Genomic DNA, 18,324 nt, shown 5'->3' on the forward strand with positions numbered 1-18,324 from the left:
CCAGCCTATGGAGCAGTCAAATCGATCTGGGAGCTGAGGAAGCTGTCAAAAAGTCATGAGCAATGCAACTTTTTCCACCCTAGAATTGGTGACTAATGAACTGAATGCAATAAAAACTGTTGTGCTACAAAATCGAATGGCTCTTTACTTCACCCTAGCGGCAAGAGGTGGTACACGAAGAAGAATGCTGTGCGTACATTCCAGACAACCAACATGAAATCAATGACCACCTAGAGGTAATTCAGCAAGTATCAGCAATGACTAAACCAGGCCCAAACCCACTGACGGACTTTTCCAGAATCTGTTTGGGGGTGGGGTTACATCCTATTAAACATTTAATTGCTATTTGTGTGGGTATACTCCTAATAGGAACATGTGTTTACTGTGAAATTCCCTGCATGAAAAGATTAATCAAAAATTTGTTGATATATCTGCTACTGAAACTCTTTACCAAAGTGTTGAAATTAAAAGATTAATTTCAAATGATGCTTTTCTGAAATATAAAACGACTGAGTTACTTAGCTGAAAGCCCTTGAAAAGGAAAGGCTGAGGAATGAAATAATATTGTTTATGTTTTAAACAGAATAAAATGCATTAACAGGAGGGAGAATGTTAGAAAAATCTATACATGCTGCTTAGAAAATATATTTACATACATGCTGCCTAGAAAATATATTTACAATGTGTGCTGCTTAGGAAGATGTGTATTTAAACATTCAAACATATATAAGTTGTGTGATCAAATATATAGAGAAATGTGTGCTCTAGTTAGGAATAAATGTACTTAAAAATAAAGAATAAAGGTAATGTATTTAATTCTGTCTTACTAGAATAACAGTAGAAATAAACCTGCATATTATTGCTTGAAGCACAAGCTGCAGTGTAATCAGAAATTTGACCTTGGCAGCTTGCAGATGCAGTCTGGCTCATGTCTTTCAAGTAAAGATTATTTTGCAAAGTTAGAAAATAATAAATCTGTTCGCATGTGTGTCCTCTTTTCTGCCTCCACCAGGAGAGTAGCCTTGTGCGCACTATCTCTGATAGTGCGCAGCTGAACAAGGAAGACAAAGGGAGGCTTTAAGGAAGGCATACATCTATTGTATTGGAACTAATCAGAGAACCTTGAATTGGCTACATCCTCAGGAGGTCATCGTGACTGACCAGCTGCTTGCAAGGCTGCAACATTCTCATGGGAAAAGGACTTTTTGAAAAACACAAATTCAGCACTTTTTATGATGTAAAGACCCTGTCACTAGCCACACCAGTGAGGTGGGCAAAACTGATAATGAAATGTATATAACCAATGTGTTTTGGTCAATAAAGCAGTCAAAATTCTATACAAACTTTGTGTATGGTTTTTTGCCTCCTAATGTACATTAGTACTAGATGCTCAAGCTTTCCTGCATTATTGTTTGTTATTAATTGACATTGTGTTTGAATAACTCAATGATTTTTACAGTCTGACTCTAACAAATTTATTTAACACACGGTCTGCCATGATCTTAAGGTGGGAGCAACATATAGCAGAGATACTTCATGTCATCTAGTGGAGGATACCTTATCAACCACTTCTCTGGACACCACTGACAGTATACCAAACCGGAATGCTTTACTGCAGCAAATAGGACATGTAAGGAGGAAAACAGTTGTACAGGATGGTAGTACTGAGTTAACGCTGCATAATATCCATTTTGATGACTACCCATATAAGAGGGCACATTTATTAGCAAACTTATGTCTGATGTGAGTGCAGATACCACAGTGCTGGTATTCACTACAGTAAACAATCTGTACGACTTAAGCCGAGCAACCATTTGGCTCATGGATGGCACATTCTTTACGAAAGGTGTCACTAACAGGCAATTATACAGTATACATGGACTGATACAGTGTGGTAGTCATAGTAAGGCTGTCCCCCTATTATTATCCCTGATGTCTAGGAAATCATTAAAGTCCTACAACTATCTATGGCACTGCATTTTCCATTTATTATCAGAACATGGCTTTGAAGTGGCAGTCAAGTTTGTGTTGTGTGATTTTGAGATAGCTGGTCTTAAAAGTGTAAGAATGAATGTACCCAGAGCCCATTCAAAGGGTTGTCTCTTCCATTTTGGGCAGAACATCTGGCGGAAAGCTCAGTCCCTAGGATTGGCATCACTTTATAACACTAAACAATCCTTTCAATTGGCTGTGAAATGCGTAGTTGCCCTTGCATTCCTTGAAGAATCTGAAGTCAATGCTACCTTTCAGTTATTAAAGGAATCATTCCCTGTGGAAGGTAAAGAAATGTTACGATACTTTTCAGATTGGTATCTGTATGGAAAGCAACATAAATTCAATACCAGGACATCCTCCAGTATATGGTTCCTACCACTCTTCCCAGTTTCATTTTGGAATATTAGCAACTTGAATGAGTTATTTCTACCACGGACTCAAAACTCCATTATAGCATGGCATCGGAGGCTTAGATGTCTTCTAGGTGCTAGGAGTACAGATTTATCATTGTTGCTACATGCTTTAGTGGGTGAACAGAACCATGCGGATGAACTGCTTGTTAGGATGGTGACAGGGTGTCCCCCTTCACTAAAGAAAAGAAGGCTCATATTACAGCATAATCAGTTCCAGACTGTGCAAGGTAAATTCAATACAAGGACATCCTCCAGTATATGGTTCCCACCACTCTTCCCAGTTTCATTCTGGAATAAAGCATCTTACTCACCTCTTGACTTTGCTAAGTCAATAGCTAGACTTTTAAAAATGTAACTTTCGTCAGTTTAAGTTCAAGTTTCTTTGATCACATGGGTGCAACAAAGCTTTAGGGGATACAAGTTTTATCGGGAAAATGGATGTTTCACAGTTTGTGGCAGCTAAGTATATGTTACTCACTCTCACTAAATGGCAGTCAGGTATGACGTGCATTCAGCAAATGGAGATGTTTGTCATTATTTTACTTTTGCGCTGCTGACAGTTCTGCTACATATACACGGTTATAAAAAACTAGTTGCGAGATGTGAAAGTATGCATACTACCAGCACTACATTTTATTTCAGGCTACCTCATTTACTCTGTGAGTGTATGTTGTTCGTAAGACAACACTAAAGATGAATTGAATATGTTTGGACTTGGGCAATGTTTCCACATTCATGTACGTGTTTAGAGCACTAAACCCTACTACCTCACTTTCTTGGTGTGGAATGTGCTTCTGCTTTGTTGGTGTTTTAACTGTCGGTGTTGTCATAGTCGGTTTTATGACCATTCGGTGTTGTATACTATAGCAATAACCCACGCCTGGGTGTGGGTAATGCTGGATTTAGCCACGGTTGGTGTGGTTTGGTCCCGAGGGACCAAACAAAGCCAACCGTGGGTAAATCCAGCATTACCCACACCCAGGCATGGGTTAGTGCTATTATACAATGACATTATTTAAGAAAAAAATATATATACTTTTCTTAAATAATGGCATTGTATAATGCCTCCTTACTGCCCTTCCACAGCTGTCTGGTATTCCGCGGAAGTTGTGATGTACTGCGCATGCCTACTCAGTACATCAGAGCTGTGGGCAAAAGCAACGGAGAAAGCAAGATCTTCGTTGCTTTTTACTGTTTCACTATGTTAAATGGGTTTAACATAGCGAGACAGCTTTAAAATAAGCAACGGAGATCTCCGTTGCTTATTTTAAACTGTCTCTATGTTAAACCCATTTAACTTAGCGAACAGTATATAAAAAAGCAACGGAGAAAGCAAGATCTCTGTTGCTTTTACACACTAATCGCTATGTTAAAGGAGTTTAACATAGTGAGACAGCTTTAAAAAAAGCAATGGAGATCTCCATTGCTTTTTTTAAACCTGTGTCGCTATGTTAAACTCCTTTAACATAGCGAGACAGTGTTTTAAAAAAGACATACTAATCGAAAAAGTCCGGGCGACCGGACCTTTTTCCATTAGTATAAGTCGATTTACAACGTGCACACTGACCAATCAGAGTGCACATTTTGGAATATTAATGAGGGGGTATTGGTATAATTTTGGTTATTTCATCTCGATATTTTGACTGTTGGTTATGTGGTATTTCGGTCTAATATGTATATATGGATTTACTATTTTTGAGGAAAAACTCTCAAAAATCATCATCTGTTGGTAAACACAGGGTGACTGACACAAACGGTCAACAGGTATGCAAGATTAACAATGTCCTGGTACGAGATTAAGCATTTTCCCCATGGACTGTGCAATCTCTTAGTATATATAATGCTCAGGGGCTGTGAAGGGTACAAGGTGGCTAGCCCACCAGCAAAAAAAAAAAAAAAAAACAAGTTTTTTGTTTTGTTTGCTCTGAAGTTAATCTTTGGAGTATGTGCACAAGTCTGTCATTGTTTTTTCGACATTTGTGCAATGATGTTACATTCATCAAAGTTACATCTGTTTGCTCATATGACATCTATACATGTAGAACTATCTATCTATCTATCTATGTATCTATCTATCTATATATATATGTATATGGGTCACCTTCAGATGCCCGACAACGCGTTTCGCCGACACGGAATCCGACGGGACGAAAAGACCGACAACACAGATGACCGACAAGGTGAGAACCCGACGGACTCAGTAAGTGTGCGATCGAGTGAGGGATTTAGTGTTAGGGAGCGGACAGGTAAGTGTGCGATAGTGAGGGACTGTGGGTTTAGGGTGGGTTAAGTGAGTTAGGGTTAGGGTGCAGGTAGGGTGTGTGTGCGATAGTGAGGGACTGTGGGTTTAGGGGTGGGTTAAGTGAGTTAGGGTTAGGGTGCAGGTAGGGTGAGTGTGCGGTAGTGTCGGACCTTGGGGTTAGGGGTGGGTAAGTGAGTTAGGGTTAGGGTGCAGGTAGGGTGAGTGTCGGTAGTGTCGGATCTTGGGGTTAGGGGTGGGTAAGTGAGTTAGGGTTAGGGTGCAGGTAGGGTAATGCGGTAGTGTCGGACCTTAGGGTTAGGGTTTGGGTTAGGGATAGTGGATATGTTATGTAGTGTACTGTGTTGTTTACGTGTAGTGTGTTGGTGTAATGGTTTTCGGTGTTTTGCGTTGTCGGTGTTTTTTGTTGTCGGTCTTTTGGTGTCGGTGATTAGTGTGTCGGCGAAACGTGATTTCGAGGATATAAAGGTGATCCATATATATATATATATATATATATATATATATATATATATATATATATATATATATATAAATACACAGATATATATATATCATATATAGCTATGTATGTGCATACATGTGTACATCTGGCCCTTGCTCTACACAAGTCAGTGTTTTTTGAACTGTATATACCATTAACAGGGGTAACGTATATTTCTTAGCCATGTAGACATACTTCTCAATCCCAGCATAGAAGATCTGAACAAAGACAAAAATAATAGGGGACAAACGCCTAGAATAAAGGACAAATCTTATATATTGCTCTGACGAACTTAGACAGCTGCTAGAGCTCATTTGGCATTAGCATACTTTTTCTGAAAGATATGATGTCTGAAACTCAAATGTGTGCCATTACATATTTAGTGACTGCAGTCCAATGATTTCCAAGAAAACCACAATTTTTTTGAGGAACAGATCAAATCAAATAAAAAATCTAAACATTCTTCGAAAATGTGATCCGTTCAGTGGACAGTTTGTGTAGTTGGGCTTATGACCCTGATTCATGAGTCAGTGAAATGCAACACATATTTTTAAATGGTGCTTAATGTTCAACACCAATACAAAATAAATAATATGTTCAGTCATTTAAGGCATGATCTGGGCCATCTGACCATCTTCTCAGCTTGCTGCTAAGAAGCTATATTAGAACCCACGTAGGAATGTGACCTGTATCCATTTAAGGCCTGACTAGTACATTGCTGTTTTGTGAGAACAGGCTATCTGCAGCTGGATTCTACTTTAATCATTTTTGCTTGCTTCATTGTGATTGTTGGATTATTGCAAGTGCATTATTTTTGTACTATAGAGATTGTGTCAGCATGAAATATATTCATTTTTATGGAATCCAAGATCACAGTATCTCAGACAGAGTGAGGCACATTTTTTAAAAGATTGCTCTTTTTCTAGTCTGCAGCAACATTAGAATAAGAATATATCAGCAGTCAGGGGCGTGGTAAAGGCGACTAACTGAGATCTGCAACTGGTGAAAGCTCTGTGACTGACAACTTTCTTTGACAGAAAATATAATCAAAAAGTTAAACAAAATGGAGATATTTGTTAGCTAATTTTATTCAGGACTAGTCAGAGAAAAAATGTATAGCTTCCTATGAAAAATGTTCACAATGTCTTTGTTATCATAGGTGAATGTCAAACCTATTCGAACAGGGTCTGAATTAGTGCACAAAACCCCCTCCTTTTTTCTCATGGGTGGCCCTTAATAAGGTTTCCTATGTGTGGATTTAAGCATCATTCCTTCCCTATAGCCCTCTTCATCAGTCTGGCATGCATCCTCACCATGTGTTTAAAAATATTGTTAAAGGATAGACGAGAATTTCATGTATGAATAATGTAGAGACAGTTTATTGAGGACATTATTGGGTTTAAACAAGACCTTGGAAGAAGAAGGTACACTAAGAAAGACACAGAAAAGGGCTCTAGGGAAGGAATGAGCAGTAATACTAATAAATATCCCACTTCCTATATCTGTAAAAGCCAAAGAGCAACAAATGTTTTGGGCTCTATTTGCAGTTGTTAGAGCAGTTATTACAAAAAACTGGGATTCAAACTCAGTTCTTACATTCAAAGAATGTTTAAATTTAACAGCAATACTATGTAAAGCTGAAAAGAAGGTGATCAGAATAAGATCTATAAATCATACTTTCAGTGGTTGGGATAACCTTGAAATGTTGTTACTGAAATACCAAAACTATTAAAATATTAATTGTATAAGATTACCTTGATGATTTAGTGTATTCCTATCATTGTATAAGAACATGTGATGCTGATTTTTTTCCTTTCTGTCCATATATTGTAAATATGTTAAATTAATAACAATCTTCTTATAAAAATTAGTGAGACTATATCAGTACGGGGAGTTACAGAGAGACCCTCCTCTTTTGTAAGGGACATAAGCCCCCACCCTTACAAAATAAATCTGTCTTAGTCTCGGATGACAGCATTTGCACAACATAAAATAATGTGTGACTGAATACATTTAGGTGGTTTTATGTATTTCAGGTGTAGTTTCAAACTTCAACTCCTCAACTGAATTTACAGCATTTGGGTTTAAATAATAGGTTCATAGGTTCATAGGTTCATAGGTTCATACTAGGCTATCTGCCCGAGGGCATTTACAAGCCTAGCCCATCGTTTTGTGGCTTAGGCCACCCCTTTAGTATGGGGAACTATACCCATTATTTTTCTGTGCCTCTGTCGAGCAGTGACACTGAGGTAATCCCTGGGGTATATCTGCGATCTCCCATCCATTGGTCAAGATTTCTCTTGAACAAGGCCAGCGAGGTGCTCTGCCTCACATGTACCGGGATTTTGTTCCACAGCATAGGGAGTCTTTGGGTGATGAATCTATCCCTCCAGCACGTCCTATTAATAGCCGTGTCAAGGTTTAAGTCTCCGCCCTTGTGGCTCTGATGGATCTAGATTTTTGAGGTGAAGCATATTCATCAAATCTGGGTTTGACATGGCCTTGTATGTTAGGCAAAGGTCACCTCTGAGCAAGCGGTGGCGACTGAATAGAGCTGGAGTTCTTTCAGTCGGGCAGCATAGGACAGATTTTTGAGACCCTTTATCCTTTTGGTGAGGAACTTTTGTGGCCTCTCCAGCTGCTGCAAGTGTCGGGTCAGATACATTCCGAATGGGGCATTGTACTCAATCATTGGTCTGATGAGTGATGAGTAAAGGGAGACTATGACCTCCCTTGATCTAGATGAGAATCCCTTCATGATAAGGTGGGCAATGTAGAAGGTCTTCCTAACTACTTTAGCTACATGGGTGTCGAATGACAGACTACTATCAACCTGGGTCCCCAGGTCCCTGATAACTTCTTCTGTGGTCAGTGGATTGCCACCTATTTGCTAGCTAGGGTAACCTTGTTTTTCCCGAAGGGTATGACTATGCATTTTTGGCATTTAACTTTAGGCCGTGGCTCTGGCACCAGTTATCCGTTTCTGTGAGACCCTTCTGAAGGATATCTGTGTCAGATGTCTTTTCTACTATGGCCCAGTTTGCAGTCATCTGCAAACTTTGTCAGCCATAACCCTCCTGTGTTTGCTTGTACTTGGAAAAGTAGATGCCAAACAAGAGTGGGCCCAGGACTGAGCCCTGTGGGACACCACTTGTGACAGGCTTTGAGTCTGACATGGCGCCAGCAGCTCTGACCCTGTGGGTTCTGTCACTCAGCCAGTTTGCAACCCATCTTGTGATGTATGGGTTGACATTTAAGCTGATGAGTTTTTCAATGATACCCGAATGGGGTATTGTATCGAAGGCCTTAGCCAGATCGAGGTAGGCTGTATGGACTGCCTTTCCCTCATCAATGGCTTTGGTGACTGTTTCAAAAAGTCAACCAAGTTTAAAGGCATGATCTGCCTTTGACAAAGCCAAACTGGGTTGGATCCAAAGTCTGCAAATTCCCTATGTCTTTATTTATGAGGTCCATTATGATCCTCTCCATGGCTTTGCAGATAAGGCTTGTCAAGCTAATGGGCGGTAATTTCCAGGGTCGGTGGAGGCACCGCCTTTGTGAAGTGGTACCACAGTTGCAGTGCGCCACTCCTGGAGTGCGTATCCAGAGGTAAGACTTTGATTAAACAGCTGTCCTAGCTGTGGGTTTAATTCCTCATTGAGTTCATGGAGCACACAGCCGGGGACACCATCAGGTCCCATGGATGCTGTGTTTTTGCTTTGGAGAGAGCAGTTCTCACTTGGGCGCTGGAGATGTTTGGGGGCTGCAATCGTTTGGTATAGATATCTCTCCTTTTGGGGAGGGGAGAAGTTTGCACTGAACCTGTCAGCCAGTATGTTGGCAATGTCTGTAGGATCAGTAATCTTCACATCATTTTGAACTAGCTCTGAGCATATCTGGGAGTTTCCTCCCAGGTTTCTAACATAGCTAAAGAAGGCCTTATGATTGTCTTTTGAGTCTTTAGCTATTTTTCTCTCGAAATTTGCTTTGGATGATTTTATGAGAGCTCTTAGTTTTTACTTATAGTGATCAAGGGTGTCTTACCTTTTAAGGATTTTGCTCTATCTTGTAGTAGCTTCCTCCTTTTGTTGTAGAGTTTGTTTATGGCTGGGGTCCACCAGACTGGATGCTTGCCTTTGGTACAAAGAGTCTTTGTTTTGCTTGGGATTGCCTTATCCATGCAGTCCTGCAGGTGCTGGTAGAAGGCATTTGTAAGTGATTCAGCGGCTTGAGTACTGTTTTCCTTGCCTCGGGGCCTTAAAGGAGACCACACTAGTCTTTAGAAGTGTGAAGTCGGCTTTGAGAAGTTCTTTACTGTGGTCTTTTTATTTCAGGTGGGGGTGGGATGAGGACCTCCAGCGAGATTAGTTTGTGGTCTGATCTCACCAGTGAGGGTACACCTCCGGTGTTGAACATTGTGCTCCCATGTTCGTGATGATGAGATCAAGTATGTTATCTCCTCTTGTGGGGATGGTGACTAGTTGTTCCATGGCATTTGAGTTTATGAATTCCAGGAACTTTTGGGCTAGGGTGTTTGGGCTTGAGTAGTGTTCCCAGTCTATATTAGGGTAATTGAAGTCACCTAGTATGATGGTGTTTGGTGATACATTTATCCCTCTAGTGTTTTCAGGAAGGCCATGTGAGGTTCCTGAGTTTGTGAGGGTGGCCTGTAACATGCTACAATTTGCAGAGCAGTCTTGCCTATGGTTAATTGCACCTGGATGGTCTCCGATGCATCGTGCGTTGCCACCAGTCTTGAGGTGTCGGTGTCTTTGATGAATATGGATACCCCCCTCCTTTCTTGGTATTGTCCAGATTTTGGGGCGGAGCATGATATGAGGTAAAACCTGATAGCCGGGGTGCTCTCAGGAGCCTTGAACCAGGTTTCTGTCACAGCACAGACATCGATGTTCTCCATACTGAGAAGGGCCTCGAGTCGTGCATTTTGAGATTTAGACTTCTGGCATTGAGCAGCATTACCCTTAGTTTTTTCCTTTTTGTGTTCTAGGGTGGTAGGTTTAGAATTTGAGCCTTGCCTAAAAAGGCACTATGGGGGTGGCAAGAGCCTTTGCCAATATCCGGAATCCCAGGGTGACAGGTGCAAGCCGTCCCTTGAAGCAGCGTGGCTTGTCCAGCATGTCATCCCAGGCAGACAGACACTGGATCCCCTTTGAATGACACCAGTGTTTAAGCCAATTGTTAAAGCTGATCATCTTATCTCTGTATTGTGGCATCATTCTTGGTGAAGGTAGGATACTGCTCAAGGTCAGGGTCATACCTGTCTGGGCTACATAATCAGAGAGCTCCTCAATGTCTCTTTTCATGTAGTCCAAGGAGGTACGTCTCAGGTCGTTTACACCAGCGTGGACAATGACTGAATCATATTTGTACCTGCTGTTGAGAGACCTGAGTGCTTGCGTTATGTGGCGGATTCTAGCGCCCGACAGGCAGCTTACTGTGACCTTCTCCTTACTCAGTCTGGTGAGCGGGACGTCAGTGTGTCTGACTATGGAGTCACCAATGACTAGTGTGTCTGGCATTGTGTTTGGCCTTAAGGGCTGTGACTGTTTGACACTCTGACTGTGAGGTCTATGTGTTGCAGGTGTTGTGTTCTGAGGTGGTGGTTGTTTGGGTGTCTGCTTTGGTGGCCTCTGCTGTTTTGGTAGATTTTGATCAGAGCCTCCGAGTATGTCTTTGTGTGTTTATGTGTATGATTTGAGGTTGTAATGGTAATATGTGAGACTGGGTCTATAGTGTGTGTGGTAACCTTCTCCTCCTGACTGGTCTTGCCAGTCCTATGTTGAGAGAGCTCAGCCTCCAGTTTGGCCGTGTAGTTGCATCTCTCGCATGTATTTGTGTTTTGTGGGAGGAGGAGAGGGTTGTCTGTGTACATGAGGCAGTTGTAACATTGCCTCAATATTCCCAGGTTCACCAGCTGAGCAGGAGAGGACACTAGCAACTGATCCCTCGACATGCTAGAAGGAATAGACAAAAAACTTTAAAAAGATTCCGGGGACGTGGGTGACCGAGAAATGGTGTGTGTCCTTTTTTGGGGTACTATCTATGACAAGAGTGCCGTATCAAGGTAATAAGTACTGTAGGAGCAAGTGCTACGTTTAACAGATAGAGAATAGTCTACTTGGAGTCAAGTAGAGATGATCTTTTAATTATAGGATACGCTGATTAGATCAGTAGTATAGTTCGAGGAAGGTAGTTTTAAGGGAAAATTTGAAGAGTGGACTTTAGGTAGCCGAATAGTTTAAACCTGCTTAACGGCTGCCCTAGTGTGCAACAGTAGCAACTCGCTTCATCGGGCTAAATCGGCTAAATCGCTAAAGCGTGCTTTATAGCAAGGGGCTGGAAAAGACAGGAAATGACCCAAATTGGCCAACAAACCACAAGTCACTGCCCTAAACCACTCCTCCGAGGACAAATGAAGGAGTTATGGAAATGACCCCTAGTGGCCAATAAAACTACAGTTTCAAGTCAGTAACCACCTCTCCGGGGGCAGGAAGCTGCTCAATGTTAGTCACTCCCACTGATAAACACAGAGACCCTCCTTCAGCCCAAGCAAAAATGGCCTCACAGAAACTTTCAAACAGTTCAGGAACAGCAAGCCTGTAACTGAACTTTTTTAACTCTCAGAAAAGTGGGAAAAAAGCAAGATTTTTTTTTGTTTTTGTTTTTTACAGAGATAGCAGAGGTTCACAAGTAATATCAAGTTATAACAGTGCAATACATAGTAAATTCTTAAGAATGTGTCTAAATCAGGAGAAGTTTCTTCTTTGTTAAGATATATTTATTTCCCTTATTTCATATTAGGAAACAGTGCACTTTTTCCTCGATTTATGTTTTAGATGATGTATCACCTTGCTTCATTTTCATTCCACTTTTCCGAGTAGGGGTTTCAGCAGAAGACTAAGCAGGGTTGAGAAAACATCCTTTTCCTAATAGATTCCTGGTCATACAGTCTGATCCTCAAGCACTCAATTCTCCCTCCTAACCATGTTCTGGATCATTGTAGGAGTCCCTTCTGAGTTGTTCTTGCGTACAACAGCTCCAATGGAAATTACCCAGAGGCCATCCTATAAAACTGCTAAAACCACCATAGTTGGTCCCGCCCACTCTGAAATAGCAGCTTTCATCCAAGAAATCAAAGGCCTCTTCACCCTCCCTATAAAATGTATCAAAATGACCTTCTCAAAAAACTTTATTTCCATCCCTCGCACTATAGCATCATTCTTTTCAGCACTACTGACAAGGGCAGAGACATAAGCAATGAGAAAGTTTGAAAACAGTGATCCCATTTCATATCCATAGAAGAGTTCAGCCCAAATCCCTTCTCAGTCTCATGCTTTCATTGTCATCACTCATGAACAAAATACTAATCCTCAGATCTTGAAGTGCTCACTCTCACTCCACCTACTTAACACACAGAAGTTCTGTTTCATGTTATCTATACAATACTAAAGTAATACATTAATCATACTATCACACATCTTTCCAGTGTCCTCAAGATCTTCAGTCAAATATTAGCCACATGTGCAGCTTTGAAACTATAAATCAGTGGTCATTGACCTCTGCTGTAATTTATTTTACAAAGGTGAACCATAGCCTACCAAAAAAATTGTTACACGTTTAATGATGTACTTTATGTACTGCTGTCAGTGGTCCCCATCAGCTTAATTAGGAAAACCATCAGTAAGTATTACCTAGTTGGTTCCCTTATTCAACCACAGGGTTTCTCCTCCCTTCTGGGTACCACCAGTAGATCAAAGGGTCAAAACTATGACACACACTGCCCAGATTATGAATATTGTTGCTACCTCAGCAGCTGAGAGAAATTGAGCAGGTGCCACTCAGGTAAGTGTCTCTGATCTCATTTAGACTGCAGTCTTCTCATGTAGAGAATCAGAACTTTTTTTAACTTTATGTTTTTAACTACTTAAGTAGTGATTTTATAAAGATGTTTATATAAAAATTCTTTATTAAATCATCACATGACATGCCTACGCAAATATTAAGAGAAAAGAAAAAACATAGTAACCACTTTCAGCAGTAATGTTGGACTGAATGAAAACAACAAAAAAGAAGCTAAACTCATGTTATGCAGAAGGGTCTGCTGAACATTCCTGTGACATCTGTTATTTGTTTGGCTCTGCCATGCCTGTTGGATATTTCACCAAGTGATAATCAGTTCACAAGTCTGCCTTTCTTCTCATCTGAGAGATTAGAACATTTTGCCTTTGAGATAAATTACTCAAAAACCTCTCATCAACATCTTGGACAAAGTCTCTGGTACACGGCATACATCGGAGTCTCCTTGTATTTGAATAAATGTTCATGACAGCATCATAGGCTCATAGATTAATACTAAGCTAAGTGTCCTTATGAACCATTTTAAGCCTAGCCAATTACCCCAAATGAGAATCAAACCCTTCACCTTGGGTATATAAGGTAAATACCTTAACAATTATGCCAACTTCCCACCCCATTACAAACATGTTCAGCCTGCTATGGACTTTTGCCATGACCTACTACACATAAGGCCGTAACTCTACCCATTTAGCTACTTGGCTTTTGTCAAAGCAGCACTGAAGCAACTCCCTCATCCATTGGAAAACCTCTAGTTGCATAGACCTCATTTTGGGGTTTATGACTATCCCCACCTGGGAAATCTCATAAGGATCAACTCCAGAACTGGACAGTGACTGCCATGATTAAGAAATCTGTTTCCAGAGTCAGAACTGTGCATAGAAGAGAAACCTGTTGTATCTACGTGTTATTTGTCCACCTATTGCACCAGCAGCAGCTCTTTCCCCACAATGATGTGTGATTCTGCTTACTAAAGTATTTTCCAATGCCAAGATCTAAGTTACCTGAATCTACTTGAATTGGGCCTGCTATCTGGCTGGTACAGTATCTAACCCCCACCCTTCACCTTGCAAATAATGATTCCACAGGATATTTCCTTGCATATAGCTGGACCTGAGCCTGTCTGGCTTATGCGGATGGTCCAGCATCTAGGTACTTGCAAATAGACAATATTCTCAGACTTGGCTAAAGCAGTGGGACCTAGTAACCCTAATCCTGGACAGTTTTGTTAGTCAATGAAAGTTAGTTATCAGGATATTTTTCCATAGATTCTTCATTGTATGGTCCTTCACTTCTCTAAACTGGTTTGCTAATGGTAGCCCTACCAGGTTCACAAGGTTAGAAACATCCTTCTGAGGACCACTGTAAATCAAGCTTTTCATCACAATAATTTAATGAACTATGGCTGCATTTCTAGCTTGGTATCAAATGATGTTCTTCGTCTTCCATTGCTGCAGTCCTTACTATTGGGTATAGTCCGCATCCAGTCGGCCCGAATACCAGAGTATAAGGCTGACGTCGGTCAGGGCGCATTAGACTGACGTCAGTACGTCAGGGTACTAATGCGCATGACCGGCGTCATATCCTCAGTCTTTTTTGCCGCGCTGTCCGATGCAGAAGCAATTTTGCGAGTGCAGGTTGGCGTTCTGAAATATTTCCGAAACCGGAGTTTCAGACCGAATCAGAGTTGGCTAAGTACCCCGTTGGGAACATTTTGTTTTTCTTGCCTCAGTATTTAACGGATGTCAGAAAAAGTGAATAACTGTATTTCTTGTGGGAAACAAATACCTCATAGGGATTACCATACATTGTGTATACCTTGTTTAGGGCCTGAGCACGGCGTTGTTGGTTGCCGCTCTTGTGCTAGGTTTAACAAAGCACTATTAAGAGGAGGTTAGACTGTGCCAGATTAGTGTTTGGGAAGCGTTGCAATTATAAAATGCCGTCGGATGCTCCGACGCCCGCTTCGTCCAAGAAGCGCAGGGACAAAACAGCGAAGCCTAGGGTTGATGAACCGGCAGTCCCAGGCGTCGGTTCTTTAGATGGCTCAGTGGAGCCAGAGGTTTTGCCAGGAGTTTCTATAGAGTCTCAGGCAGACACTTTGCTGTTACAGGATGTACCCTCTCAGGAGGCAGGCCAGGCTGAGGGGCTTCTCAGGTAACTATTCTTCCCTCTCTTCCCAAAGTAGTTAGAGCCTCTCCTTCTGTTGCCAAAACTTCTTTTAGAGGTAGGCCAACTTCAGCTTCAGTAGGGGCTTCTCCTAGCCTTCGGGTTCTGTACCTAAGAAACATATGCTTAAAATGGCAGAAGATTTGATTACTATGATTAGAGGTTCTATGGGCCCTCCTGATAAGAGGCCTAGAGTGGAACCAGAGTTTGACAGTTTTGAACAGGGTTCAGGGGCTTCTGAATCTTCTGCGGAAGATTTGCAGGAGTATCCTCATTATTCTGATTCTGATGTGGATGATGCCACTCCTTGACTTCTCCTCCTGAGGATTTTTCATTTTCAGAGACTCTGCATTCCATGAGGGAGCACTTTAAATGGGAAGGCCAGGATTACTCTGATTCAGGAAGAGGCTTAGGGAATTCTTGTTTTACCCCAGCATAGGCCCTTAGCTATACCGCCTGTGTTGAATGTGGTGGAAGATGTTTTTGCAGAGGCTTCCTGAACCCTGATTCTTTGCCTCCTGCTCCTGTTAAACCTGATAGGTACTATAGGGTGCCCGAAGCTCATAAATATTTGTTTAAGAGTCCTAGGGCGGACCCAGAAACTGTTTCTCAGGGGCCTAAAGGTGTTAAGGCCTCTGTGGTTAAGAATCCTGTTCCCACTGACAAAGAGGCAAGGGCATTAGATAGGTGGGGTAAGAAAGTGTATACTTCTTCCACTCTAGCCATGAGGCGTTAAATTGTCAGTTTCACATGCTGAAATATCAAAATTATCTCCTTTCACAATTGAAATCTAAGGTGGATGCTTTGGCGGAAGGTATTGATTGTAAAGACTTGCTGGATTTAGTTTATGTGTCTGAACAAGTGGGCAAGCATTCTTTGCAATGTGGTTTTGATGCTGTGCAGGCCTCCTCGAGGGTGGCTGCCACTAGTTCTGTTCTTCGCAGGCATGCCTGGTTGAGGGATCAAAATTTGGCTGAGCATGTTAAGACAAGGCTTTTGGATGCTCCTTTACAGTCTGATGTGTTGTTTGGTTCACCTGTGGAAGCAGTTTTGAAGAAAATGGAGGACAAAGCTAAGTCTATGCAAACTGTTAAAGATTTTTGCAGGTACAGCCACGAAGTTTAGTAGAAATTGGCCTGCTAAGGGGTGGACATATCCTGCTTATGATTCCCAGTCTAGGGGTAGGTCTAGACGTGGTAGGGGCAGGGCTCAAGGTTCTTTTAGGCCTAGAACAGGGAGTTCACCTGCTCAGACTTCTGGTGAGGGCAGGGGTCAGTCCTTTCGTAAACAGACCCAATGACCTGCCTTTTCAGCTGCCAGTAGATTCTCGTCTGGCAGCTCCTTTGGAAGGACACCTGTCTCTTTTCAAAGGAATTTGGGATTTAATTACTCAAGACAGATGGGTGTTGGACATCATTCTACCAGTCCCTGTGTCAAACAGGGGCCTAGGATTTTATTCTCGCATGTTCCTAGTACCAGAGAAGGGGAACACGTGGAGACTGCTTTTGGATTTATCTCTCCTCAACACTTATCTGGACATTCCCAAGTTCGAGATGTTGACGTTACAACAGCTTTTACCCCTGCTGGGCAAAGATCACTGGATGGTAACTTTAGATCTCAAGGAAGCTTACCTTCATGTGCCTATCAGGCTAAGTTACAGGAAGTATCTGCAGTTTCAAGCTGGAGATTCTCATTATCAGTTCTCTGCATTGCCCTTTGGCTTATCTACTGCCCAGAGTATTCACATAGGTTCTGGCTCCAGTGATAGCTTACTTCAGGCTACAAGGACTTCAAATCTATCCTTATTTAGACGACTGCCTGATTCTGGCCCAAGAAACGGACGACCTTCTACAGCATCTGGAATATCTTATAGCAGTGCTAAGATGCCTAGGGTATTCTGTGAACGAAATAAAGTCCAGTCTAGTACCCTCTCAACACATGTGCTTTCTGGGTGTGAGACTGAATACAGCAGCCCAGATGGCCTTTTAACCCCGGACAAACGAAAGAGTCTGTCACTTTACTTCCATCAACTATCTCATCAGTCCGTGCTGACTGCAGAGACAGTCCTTCCAGCATTAGGGTTCATGGCATCTTGTATTCTGGTGCTTCCCAATGCCAAACTGCATATGAGGAAGTTACAATGGTATCTCAAAATGTATGGACACAGCACTGCCAGGATTTAGACACTGTCATTCAAATAATACCTTGCCTTCAAAGAGTATTTTTGTGGTGGGCTCAGGAATGTCACCTAAACAAGGGACTCTCTGTGACCCGGCCAGAGGCGAGTCAGATTTTACCGACAGATGCCTCAGACATTGCTTGGGGAGCTCATCTAAATGCAAAGTGGATACAAGACAAGTGGCCTGCCAGACTACAGCATCTACATATCAACATAAAGGAGATGTTAGCAGTCCAGTTCGCATTTCTGGCTTTCAAGGAGTTACTTCTTCCAGGGCAGGTGTTGATTCTAACAGACAACACAACTGTCATGTGGTACTTCAACAAACAAGGCGGAACTCGTTCCTATCCTCTATGCAGGCATGGAATGATTTTATTGGAGACTCCGCCACGCTTGCACTTAACTCTTCAGGCAAGGTTTCTGCCAGGAGCACAGAACTCCTTCGCAGATGTGTTAAGCAGACAAATCATGGATCCCCACAAGTGGAAACTGGATCTTCATGTATTTCAGAAATTGACAGTGTCATGGGGAACTCCAGACATGGATCTGTTCGCTTCTCCACTAAACCACCAGCTGCCACAGTTTTGCACAAAGGGGTTTCATCACACAGCTTGGAAAGTGGATGCTCTGTCTTTCAGTTGGACAAACCTTCATCTGTATGCCTTTCCACCTCTGCCTCTTCTTTCAAAGGTACTGTTAAAGGTCAGACAGGACAGGCCAAGGATGATTTTGATAGCTCCAGATTGGCCTCGGCAACACTGGTACCCTCTACTACGGAGTCTGGTAAAGAAGCCTCCATGGCCTTAACCTTTGATTCCACATCTGTTATCCCAGCAGGACGGTCATCTGCTGAATGTCAAGCTTCACTCTCTTCCTCTGACAGCCTGGCATATTCTGTGTTGAAACACAGCAGGTCTCAACTTCCTCAACAAGTTTTAAATGTGATTAT

This window comes from Protopterus annectens, chromosome 8.part0 (genome assembly GCF_019279795.1).
Source record: "Protopterus annectens isolate FY-2018-M chromosome 8.part0, PAN1.0, whole genome shotgun sequence".
NCBI lineage: Eukaryota > Metazoa > Chordata > Ceratodontiformes > Protopteridae > Protopterus > Protopterus annectens.